Here is a 13,238-nt window from a genome sequence, read left to right as displayed (position 1 = left end):
CGTTTTTCAGTAATTTTAGTTAGAAAAGACATTAAGGTAAGCAATTTTAAAAACTTTTTTTAGTTGATTTATAAATTTTAATATTTCAAAAATTTAATGTTTATTTTAATTTAAAGCTTATTTTATCAGCTTTCAAAAACAGTTTTTCGTTTTCAGATACGTTCAGAAATAATCCACTTGTTTGAATTTTAATTTTATCGAGAAGCGTAAATACACACAAATTCACGGACTTTCTGACAGTGTCGTTAAGGCGAAGCTTAATGCTAAATCACTATTTTGATTAATCTTTATAACGAATTGGTGTACATTATGAATACCAAAAATATGCTTTAGATAAATTGAAGGTTTTCCTATCGCTTCGCTTGAGTAGAATACAAATATAAAAATAAATTACTCAATAAAAAATATAAATAAAAAACCAAAAAAAACATTTTGTCAATAGAAATGTATGAATGCGTAAAGGAAACAATTTAAAAATACAGTATTATAGCTAAGATTATCTGTGACATTTTCACTTGATTGACTCTTTTGCTTTCTTATAAAAATTTTTACAAAATAAATAAAAACCACTTTTTTGCTTCGAATCGAACGTTTCTAAACTCCGTTTGTCAATCGATTTTAATGCCTATTACCTACAATATAAGGTATACCAAGAATATACACATTTTTGGCTTGTAGCTCCTTCTTAAGGGGTAGGAAAATGGGATGAAGGTAGTTTTTCGAAATCTACTAAAAAAAATATTTTTTCAATAGAAATGTATGAACGGAAAAAGGAAACAACTTTTAAAAAATACAGTATTATAGCTAAGATTATCTGTGACAGTTTCACTTGATTAACTTTTTTGCTTTCTTATAAAGTTATTTACAAAATAAATAAAAACCAGTTTTGTGCTTGGAATCGAACTTTTCTAGACTCCGTTTGTCAAGCGATTTTAATGCCTATTACATACGATATTAGGTATACCAAGAATATACACATTTTTCGCTTGTAGCTTCCTCTGAAGGGTTAACATAAATTTTGGAGAAACATACCAACGTATGCATCCAAATTAAAAACAATTTATATAGTATATTCGTGTGTTTTACATGAATAATTTACATAAAATAGAATTTGAGTGAGCTGTATTTCGCGATATGATCACGGCAACAATCTGTAATAGTTACTTCGACGCTATTGCGTATGTGTAATGTAATATCTGTGAATTAGTCAACCCGCAAGTTTCCATTCGTTCCTCAGATTAATGTGTAACATTTATTACTAAGTATGACCGCACTTACAAACCGCAAAACTCAATAAACTTGTACCATGAAAACTATTATCCACTGAAGCGATTCTTGGCAGATAATGCCAATTTTGCAAAAACTTTTGAGCGATCGCTCGCCATAATGTGCCGAATTTATGTAACCTAAAAATATGGGATAAACGGTGAAATCTAGGTAGATTCATTGGCTTTACACCGCAGTAAGCAGTAAAAATATGGGTAAACGGTGAAATCTAGGTAGATTCATTGGCTTTACACCTGGGTAAGCAGTAAAAATATGGGTAAACTGTGAAATCTAGGTAGATTCATTGGCTTTACACCGCAGTAAGCAGTAAAAATATGGGTAAACGGTGAAATCTAGGTAGATTCATTGGCTTTACACCGCAGTAAGCAGTAAAAATATGAGTAGGTGAAATCTAGGTAGATTCATTGGCTTTACACCGCAGTAAGCAATTTCACATGTTTCCATATTAATATTTTGAGGAATGGTATTAATTAAATAATATGGTAAATGTGTATATATGACACACCAATCGTTCTAGTGGTTATATATATATTTGGAAACTTGCTTCCACCAGTCGCAATCACGAGAAAATTTTATATTCAATCAAGCAATCACGAAATCGGCGCGGTAATCCGTTTTTTTTGCTTTGCTTTATCGAAAGCTCGTGGAAGTTTATGGTAGTGACGGGATGAGTTCACAAAATGTCACAAAGTAGGTTATGTTGTTCAGAGAAGGCTGTACTGAAACCGAAGACTGCGACGAGGCAAAGCCGGAAAAGTCATGGCATCTGTTTTTTGCAACCGTAAGGAGATCCTTTGGTGGATTTTATGCCTAAAGGGAATACCATTAAGGTCCCACAGTAAGCACTCAAAGATGGTTTGAAAGGGAGATATTTAAATACAAATGATAGAGGGGGCGCGCTAATATTAAAAAACGAAAATGGTGAAATTATTTAATAAAACACGACTCGTTTGAAATAGAGCAAAAATCTCTCGTCAAATGATTTAGTTGCATTTAAAGATACACTGTGAATTTTTTCATGCCTATAACATATTAAATAACAGAACAAAACCTGTTTTTAAGAATTTTCGCAGCTTACTTTGCGATTTTTTTCTATCGAGGGAATTTCATATAATTAACGTTTCAGCATAACAAATGTATAGATATTATCTTCAAATATAACTTTTTTTTGGAAATTAAAAACTTAAAGAGTTAACGAGAAACTTGTTATAAATCGGTAGAAGTTGGGTTTGCAGAGGCTTACAGAAAAACCCTAAACACTTAATATCTATTATCCTTATTAAATAGTCTGTTTGTGCGCTCAGTTCTTCTAAACTACGCAACGGATTTTGAATGAAGTTTCACTATTATTTAGAGAATTTCTTCCAGAAGGTTTATAAACATAAGAAAATAGAGAAAAGTCTAGCAAAGCAGGTTACACGTCAGCTAGTATGATCTAAACGGCGATAGAAAGGGAAAACACCACGCTTTATATTCAAATCTAGAAGATTACCACAAAATAATTAAAATGTGCACCTTTATGAAACCAAAGGTTCCGACTACAATTTTAAAAAAGTGAAGTGTTAACGATTATAATACATTTTTTTCTAATAAAATAAGTGTGTATTTACAGATTTATTTCGTTATCAGTAATTTTAATTACAAAAAAGTAAAATTGGACATTTTTTTTTGTTTGCAATCAAAATTTGATGACCGGATAAATCATCAAAATGATAATTCATCACAACTTTAAAAAGTTATATAAAGTCATGGAAAGTGATGAAACAAAAACTTTATTAACGGGTTAAGTAGGTTAGGTTAGGTTAAAAAAAAATTTCATCGTCTAATGACTTTATATCACTTTTTAAAAGTGTGTTGAATTGTCATTGTGTTAGAAATAAAATATATATATTATATTTTTTATGTTTGATTAAAAATTTAAATATTTAAAAAAATTCTATGTTTATTTCTAATAATAAAATATAGGACCTTATTTCAACCCCTTTCAAAAACAGTTTTTAGTTTTCGGATAGTTCAGAAATATTCCATTTATTTGGATTTTATTGAGAAGCGGAAATATACACAAATTCTACGACTTTCTGACAGCATCTTTAAGAAATATAACGATTAATAATATGCCAGAGGCGTGAAGGGTTAAAAAATGTATTTTATTTATTCAATTATACTCAGGATTCGAAGGATAAAATCCTTCGGGTATGCTGCTGGTTACGCCCTACATATAATTATGTTTCTGTTCATTGGATAGAATATATTATAATTGATTAACACTGGATCCTGAATCATATGCAGTGGTGTAGCACTAAAGCAAACTAACCCAAGGGCATAGTTTTATGTGATCACCGCACAAGAGATCCAACCGAGTGGAGCCAGGACTATTTTTTTTACATTAACCCCACACAGGAAGCCCTGAGGAAAATAATTTGCCTCTGGGCCTATGTCGTCTCTGGGGATGCTGTGTGGAGGGTATTTTTAAGGAAAGGAAGTAGAGGAAATTATAGATAGGTAAAATGTACGAGGAATGGGTAAGAATCTAGGGATTAGTGTGTCCAGTCAGTGTAAGGTGCAAGGCGATGGGTCAAGAGAGATCAGTTGGAGAGGTCAAAGGGTCTCCCCAAACCAGCCTCTCCCGATCCGGCACATCAAAATCTAGTCAAATTATTCTTTTCCTGTTAAAAACGGGACTGGAGGCCTATAACGAATGATTTGAAAAATTTCACAACAAACTATCAATAAAGCACGCATATATTATGAGGAAGTCGGAACACGCGTACTTCAAAATAATATTATTTGCGCACCTCGTCCATTACATTTATTCGGACAAGGCCACCTGCGTTGAACACGTGATCAGATATATTCTGAATGACTAATATTTTATCAGAAAATTGTCACGCAGTCACATTTTTAACACTATCTTATGCAATTATGTCCTAAATCCTGTTTCTAAATTTCGCCAATAAACAATTAGTTAATGTTAATGTGTTAATCTCAAGTGACCTACAAGGTAAGTATTGTACTGTATATTATCTCCATAAATAGTTAGTTATAACATAGATCACTGTAGATATGTATTATAAATTTGTACAGAGCCCTTGAGGTGATTTTGCACAAAAACGGCACTACACAAGTCATCCAATTATTATTATTATTTTGATGAAAAAAAAACGTACTCATTTTTTTCCGTGTGAAAAATATCCACTATTTTTTTAGGTAACCAGATAAATCGTCACAATGATAATTCATCACATCTTTAAAAAGTTATATAAAGTCATGGAAAGTGGTGACACCAAAACTTTATTAACTGGGTTATGTAGGTTAGGTTAAAAAAAAATTCATCGTTTCTAACGGCTTTATATCACCTTTTTAAAAGTGTGTTGAATTGTCACTGTGTTGAGTTATCATGGAACCATTTTTTTAATAGACTGATATTTCGAAGCCCGGTCCCCTGACGGTTTGCCCAGTTCGCCCCGGGGGTAGGTGCGCCACTGATAACATGACCCGCATATCAAATCAAGCATACTTAATAAAACCTGAGTCACAATAATATTAATAATCAATCCTGCATGAATTGAATGACTCGACAGCGATGCAGCGCATGGGGTATCGATTTTATATTTTGTTCGGAGAATTATTAATCTTATCATTTTTGGGGTCGGCAGAGCCGGATCGAATCATTGGTACATAATCTCAGCGTCATCCTATATTTATAGAATCGAAACATTGCTTGAAATGGCTTTAGCTGTGTTTGGTGGCCACACGGAGAATACTTACTGATAAAAAAATATTGATAATTTATTAAAAATCTCTTCAAATTATTCGTTTTCCGGTTAAAAACGGGATTGAAGGCTTTAAAGAATCAATTTATTGGATTCCTAATAAACTGTCAGTAAAATACCAATGAATTGTAACGATGTCCGTACACGTGTTCATAAATCCTAACATTTTCCCATTTCGTTATTGTATATTATTAAGACAATCGCACGTGATATTATTAGGAAATTTACTAAAAAATTATCAGGAAGCGGCCTGCAGTCCCGTTTTTAACAAGGATTACTAATATTTTTTTTATAAATCAGCAATATTCTTCTTCTCCGTGGAGATCTGAATAATCAGGTTCTACCGGTATTTCAATGGAAGATACTCTAGCAGAGAAACTAGCGTTATTGATTCCTTCGGCACGGTGTAACGGACGCCGAACGCGCGCCCGACATTTGTACATGATTGAAATTTTTTTCACCTACGACTCGTTCTGAATTCAACAGCTTGGCTGTGGAACGCTCTACTGGTGTCTGCATCTGTGTTTCATCCCTCCTCTCTTCAAAAATACCCTCCACACAGCATACCCAAAGATGACATCCTGTGTGGAATTACGGGTACTTCTTTCCTACTCTCTTCAACCTCACAATGTACCCCAATTTGTAATGACATAATCCCACCGAGTCGGAACTCTAGTACAGTGCATCTCACTTTATCACATGTTCCTACATTCCTCCACCTAATTACTTGTCACACAATTACCTTTCCCTGTCTGACAAAGTAGAGTGGCTACATTTAGTGACGCTGCAACAATTTATTTATACATTAACAGTCTGTTAAGAAAACCGGTGCAGTGAACATGTTCCTTTAGTGCGTTTAATTCTAGTGTATTACGGAAGCTTGCGCAGTGATGACCTAGCAGTTTCCTTCAAGTCCATAATATCGAATGAAAAGAACAAGGATAAATCGAAATCCTTTCCAATTCTAACTGTTAACCACAGATACCCCAATAATTATGTAAAATATTGATTACAGTCCACAATAAAACCACAAACTGATTCGCGTAGAATATTGCGACTTTCCCATTAGGGATGACTTGCAAACAAGCTCCGACTCCGGGTATTGTGTGTCGTGTACATAAGTGAATGCTAATTCTCCTCTGGCGCCCATTTAGCCAGTCATAATACGTAAATTGATTCATCATTGTGTAAATTCCTAACAGATGCACATTTATGCATTCTCGGAATCTGCATAAAAATAATAAATAAGTAATAAAAATGTTATCTGAAAGTCAGTATAAAACGCGTTGGAATATTAAAATTAAATGGACTTATTTTTAAGGTACGGACGCACATGCTATTTTAAAGCATGCTTGTGAGCATGTTTCAAGCTAGCATGCTTTTCAACTATACACATTTGCTAGTGAAAGTACGGTTACACATGCTTATAAATAAACATGTTCTTCAACTGTACCCATTTGCTTTAAAGGTAAGGACACACATGCTCATAATAAGAATTCTTACGACAATGCTTCAAACTAGCATGCTCTTCTGTACACATTTGCTTGTGAAGGTATGGATACACATACTCATCATAAATAGAGACACCCATTCATAGCATTAACGATATTTTCGCGAATTAAAGCGATAAATGGCGTTTTTAGCGATAAATAAAAAGATTTTTTAGACACTATAATGTTGTATTGACAGATCGTAGAACGAGCATGTAACACTCTACTGTAGAAACATGTGCCATGTTGAGTTTCAATCAAAAATACTATAAACATGTTTCAAGTGATTTTGCTAATTTAATTGTTTTTCCCCTCTTGCCAACTCCAATTCCTTGACGTTATCCTATTTAGCTATAAAAGCTGTGAAAATCAAAGCTATTTTTTCAATAATTAATGCTACATTTCTTAAAAATTCAAGCTATGAATGGGTGTCTCTACTCATAAATAAGCATGCTTTTCAACTGAACACATTGCTTGTAAAGCTAAGGAAACGCATGCTTACGGGCATGCTTCAAACTAGCATACTCTTCAACTGTACTGATTTGCTTGTGTTAGGCATATTTGTTTAAATAAACGCAGGCTTTCGCTTAAAATGGAAGCTTTACAAGAACTAGCATGCTCATAATCAAAACTATTCAGACATGCTAAGAGAGTACACCCCTTCCATCCTGTTATAATATTCTTATCTGCCTACTCCTACGGAACCCAGCGAGGCGGTTATCAGCCCGTGCCATTGTTAGCACACAAACATACATTAGCAGACAGCGGGGAGTGGAGACTGAACCGTAACAATACCAATCTGCAGACAACGACAAAACTTTGCAAACGCACAAACAATGAGAGTAGAAAGACTATCGCTTAACCTAACCGTAAAATGAGTCGACAAGTGAGAGTGGGGAATGAATTACATGTATTATAAAACTGTGACGGGATGCAGACCAACGATGCAAATAGAGTGGTAGGTCGGAAATTATTCAAGGGTTCATACGGATTTAATTGTACACATAAAAACTGTTGTCCATAGAAATAGTTTATTTATTTAACACCCAGAGGGCTTTTACATGTAGGTGGTACAATTTTAATGACAGTTTTGAAACATAAGAAAGAAATAATAAAAATAAAATTACATTAAAAAATAATATATGCAAGAAACAAAATTAAAAAATACAGCGATTTGACTGGTTTGCAAAAATATAACTTCCATTTAGGAATAGTGTTGAAATAAGTCTTTTACGTGATCCACAAAATTAGCAAAGTTAATATTAAATATATCGACATCACCCACAGACATAGGAATTAATAGACGAGAAGATAATGGCGAGGGGTAAAATCAACTGTTGAAGAACGAAGGGAGTGAAGCTGACTGTGATTCGTCAATAAATCAATCTGACAGTAAATAGGCATCTCGCATTATAATATCACCATTTACTTCTTAAAAGTAAAATCTGCTTTTGAATGAATAGACATTTTTACATGGGAGCGCAAATTACTCGCCACGTTATGAACAAATTTGCGAAGTCCAAATTCGGCAAAAAAATTCGGTTGTATTTTCAGAGTCGAATATTTCGTTTAAGTATTTAGTTAAGACACTTTTATAAATGTTCATAATTTACTTCCCAGCAACCAACCAGCTTTGTGTTTCGCGTCCAGACGTTTCTCGATGTGATAGTAACAACTGATTCATATTATACGATGTGAATATGCTTAAAATAAAGTAAAATAATGCTTATATATGGAATGTAATACGACAATTGGGTTTATTCTCTTTTTCACATCTATTTTTACAAGTTTTCATAGTACAAGTCAACATTTTGCCGTGTTATTTCGTAAAATGAACCGATGATGCCTCGACCATAGTTCGCACAAGAATGATGACGTCACGTTTTCAAATTTCACTTGAGGCCATACGCGAGCACAGCCGGCTCCAATGGAACCGGTATGGGGAGTGGGGATAATACGCTTTTAATCACTTAGGGCAGGTCTACTAATATTCATATGTCTATGACATCACCTAAGTATTGGTTTCCCATAGTGTGAAACCGTTGTATTGGGGAGTTCGCAATGTAATTGCGCTTATGTGTGTTGCAGTGGAATAGTGTATTTTGTCGTGTTGTTTTTGAAGGTATTCGTAAGTTTATGAGTTGCAGAAGTTCGCAACAGTCGAATTTAGAATAAGTCGTTTATTTTACGCCTGTCTTCCAATGTGTGTATTTTTAGAGTATTTAATAAGAAATGATATTGTAAGTCTTCTAGTGGGATATTTAATAGTGTGAAAACTGTCACTTTAAACTTCGATAGCTTATGATGGAAATGATAATAATAAGAAAATAGGGTGAATTTATAACTTGAAATGGCTTTCACCGTGTTTGGTGAACAGATCTGAATAGCCAGGTCTACCTCTTCTCCATCTCTCTTTAGTCTTATAACATACCCCAATTGGGGATGCCATAGTATCACAGGCTGCAAACAGTTGGGACTATGTATGAAAAAACTTAAATGAAAAAAAACACATCGTTTTAAACCCCTAATTTCTTTATTTTTTTGCCAACCGGTTAGACCGTAATATACTCGAATTAAACGCACTAAAGAAACATGTTCACTGCACAGGTTTTCTTAACAGACTAATGATAATGGATAAATAAATTTTTGCAGTGTCACTGAATGTAGGCACTCCACACTGTCAGACATGGACAGGTAATTGTGTGACAAGTAATTTGGTGGAGGAATGCAAGAATATATGATAAAGTGAGATGCACACTGTACTAGAGTTCAGACTCGGTGGGATTATGTCAAGTACCCTTTTTTACAGTAATTCCACACAGGATGTCATCTTTGGGGATGCTGTGTGGAGGGTCTTTATGAGGAGAGGAGGAATGAAACACAGATGTAGACACCTCTAATTTGTTTTTTTTTTACCAACCGGGTTTCCCTTGATTTAAGCTTAATCAGGGAAGCGAAAGCATCATCAGGCGAAACCGGTTTGAATTTTTTTAAATAAATTATTGGTTTAAAACAAAATGATTGTTTCAGTTAATAATATATCAAACCACAAAGTGATTGCTGTCTATCAAAACAAAAAACTATTATTTTCACAAAGAGTAAAAACAACTCCATTATCTGTTGGCGACATATTTCTTTATGTCGGCTAGCCTTCGATTAGAGGGGGTCCCGGAAGAAGAATACGTGTATGCATTTGAAACGCAAAACACGGTTCCGCATTCTACAGCTTACTGTAATTTTTTTTTGTAAAATTTAAGTCAATTGGTGCCTTATAATGATTTATTTTTGAGGTATTCTGCCGTGTTGCTCTACCTCCTTCTTTAGCCAACGTATCGGACCGCATTACAGTGTCCATCATCAGGGCAGATGTATGTGCCATCATCAGACGTATGAAGATGGAAGATCAACCCAAATCCTTTAGTTTAATTTTTTGCGTTTTTTAACTGTAAAAAATATTAATAACTGGCGCCCAACGTGGGGCAATTTAGGCCGATACAAGTCAACAAATCTTCTAACCATAGACATATGAATATTAGTAGACCTGCCCTAAGTGATTAAAAGCGTATTATCCCCACTCCCCATACCGGTTCCATTGAGCCGGCTGGGCTCGCGTATGGCTTCCCATGAATCAAAAGAATGTGACGTCATCATTCTTGTTCGAACTAGCGTCGAGCTACGGTCGAGTTCGTTTTACGAAATAACGCGGCAAAATGGTCGGTTGCGCTATGAAAACTTGTAAAAATAGAAGTGAAAAAGAGAATAAACCCAATTGTCGTATTACATTCCATAGGTAAGCATTATTTTAATTTGTTTTAAGCTTATCACATCGTATAATATAGATCAGTTTTAGAAACATATACTATCACGCGATGGACGCGAACAACAAAGCCGTGTCCACAAGAATCAGGGATGTGCCTTCGCCTTTTGCGCTTTGATAAAATATGTATATATATATATATATATTTTTTTTTTACTCGCCACGTTATGAACTAATTTGCGAAGTCCAAATTTGGCAAAGTAAATTTCTTCTGTTTGCAGAGTCGTAGTTAGTTTCAGAGTATTTAGTTAAGAGACTTTTACAAATGTTTCATAATTTACTTACCCCAGTAAACAACGATGAGCACACTTGAGAATCGCTACATTGTGATGTGATAGTATGTGTTTCTAAAACTGATCCATATAATACGGTGTGAATAAGCTTAAAATAAAGTAAAATAATGCTTACTTATGGAATGTAATACGACAATTGGGTTTATTCTCTTTTTCACATCTATTTTTACAAGTTTTCATATCACAAGTCAACATTTTGCCGTGTTATTTCGTAAAATGAACCGATGATGCCTCGACCATAGTTCGCACAAGAATGATGACGTCACGTTTTCAAATTTCACTTGAGGCCATACGCGAGCCCAGCCGGCTCCAATGGAACCGGTATGGGGAGTGGGGATAATACGCTTTTAATCACTTAGGGCAGGTCTACTAATATTCATATGTCTATGGTATTACGTTGTTTTCGATCATATTCAATTATTAACCTATCAACTGTGGGAGGGACTCCGGAGTCCTCCAAACTAAAATCGAAGATTTTTTTTAAATCAATTTTAACCCGTGTTTACAAAGGAACTGTATGAATAATACGGCCAGAATCGCTTGCGCTAAATATTTCTTTAGGAAATATTTTTTATTTGATAAACGCAGCTTCTTTGACGGCGTTGGAATATATTATCTTCCACTTTAGAACGTGCCGCAAACATCCTTTAAATTATTTTAAATTAGTAAATCGTGAAATAATTCAAATTAATCAAATAAAATTTTTATTTGCACGCTGGGTTTCGAACCCGAAACTTCCCGCTTGCTAGTTGAGAGCGTTACCCCTCGACTACGGAGACCTTCATATCTATGATTTGTAATTTTTCTCACGGACACGGGCGTCATCACAGTCAACAGATTAATACCTTCTTTCTATGTTGGTTCATCTTTAAAATATATTTTTATTCAGCTGTTATTATTTATCTAGCATCGATAATATAACTATTGTACATGTTGTTTTCTCTTAAACTGTGCTTTTATTTTTGTACATTATTTAAACCCCTGTAAGTTGTTTATTGGATGCTGTTCTCACAAATATACTTTAATTATTAACCCTTTTGTCTTTTTCTTTTGATTTCTTCCATTGTCCGTATATATTTATATATACATAATTTATATGTATAACTCGTATATTTTTTAATAATATTATGCATAGTCTTAGAATACTGTTATTATGTCGGTGTATATAATACTGTCTTACTAATTTCTTGCAGACATATTATGATGCTTAAATGTACCTAAAAAAATGTTTATGCAAATATTATACCCAAAAAATAAATAAAAAGCACCTTCATCGACAAAATACTCCCAAATAATACCCCACACCTGGCTATGTGGTGGTGAGAAGTACCTAGCTATGTAAATCTGGTCACTGAACACGCCTAAAGCCATTTCAAGTAGTTGGGGCGATACTGAGAGTATCTACAAAAACAAGGAGCAAATAATAATGTAAATGCTACGTATTATTGTGATGAAATAATGTTTGAAATAATTCGCGTAAATTAATTTTAATTAAAAGTGATAATTACATTATTTTATTATTAATAGGAAAAAAAGCGGTTGTGACAACCCTAGATCATTGTTCGAATGTGGCCGTTGCTTAGAGTAATAATATAGCCGTTGTCAAGTGTGCTTGTCGCTGTTTACTGGGGTAAGTAAATTATGAACATTCGTAAAAGGGTCTTAACTAAATACTCTGAAACTAACTACGACGCTGCAAACAGAAGAAATTTACTTTGCCGAATTTGGACTTCGCAAATTTGTTCATAACGTGGCGAGTAATTTGCGCTCCCATGTAAAAATGTCTATTCATTCAAAGCAGATTTTACTTTTAAGAAGTAAATGGTGATATTATAATGCGAGATGCCTATTTACTGTCAGATTGATTTATTGACGAATCACAGTCATCTTCACTCCCTTCGTTCTTCAACAGTTGATTTTACCCCTCGCCTTTATCTTCTCGTCTATTAATTCCTATGTCTGTGCTTCTAACCAATATTACTGTTTAATCACTACGAATACGAGCACAGGCAAGACAATGGAGGCAATCAACAGAGAGATGTTATTTGATTTCCGTGTGTGGGCGCGCTTATTATTTATAATGTAAAGCAATATTATGTATGTATGTGGGTGTGTGCTGTGCATCCCACTTTCATAAAAAAGGTAATGGCCGGACATTCGTGACAAAATCAGCACACTTTTAAAACACAACACGACATCCCAGTATTTAATATAACCAAAAATATTCGTCATTATTCTGTTTGTTTTGATGTTATACAGGGTGTCCGGAAACTCGTAGTACAAGCGGGAAACTGGTGAATCTACATCACATTTGGAGTCGATTTTGTAGTATATATTTTTTTTTATTTGAGCTTTCGTTATCGAGTAAATCGAGTTTGAAGTTGATTTTTTTATTTTTTTTTTTAATCAAATTCTTATAAATTATTACTGAAGATCAAAGTACCCAACTAATTAAAACTATTTGAAAGTAAAACAAATGAAGAAACTCGGATTTGAAGCATTATTTTGAAATCACCCTTCATTTAACCCGGTGTAATCATAAAATATTTCTGCTCTGCAGGGTTAAAACATCTGTTAT

Source organism: Hesperophylax consimilis, chromosome 29 (genome assembly GCF_061612785.1).
Source record: "Hesperophylax consimilis isolate HC1 chromosome 29, BYU_Hcon_1.0, whole genome shotgun sequence".
Taxonomy (NCBI): Eukaryota; Metazoa; Arthropoda; class Insecta; order Trichoptera; family Limnephilidae; genus Hesperophylax; species Hesperophylax consimilis.
The sequence above is the reverse complement of the archived record's forward strand: the minus strand, read 5'-3'. Positions refer to the sequence as shown.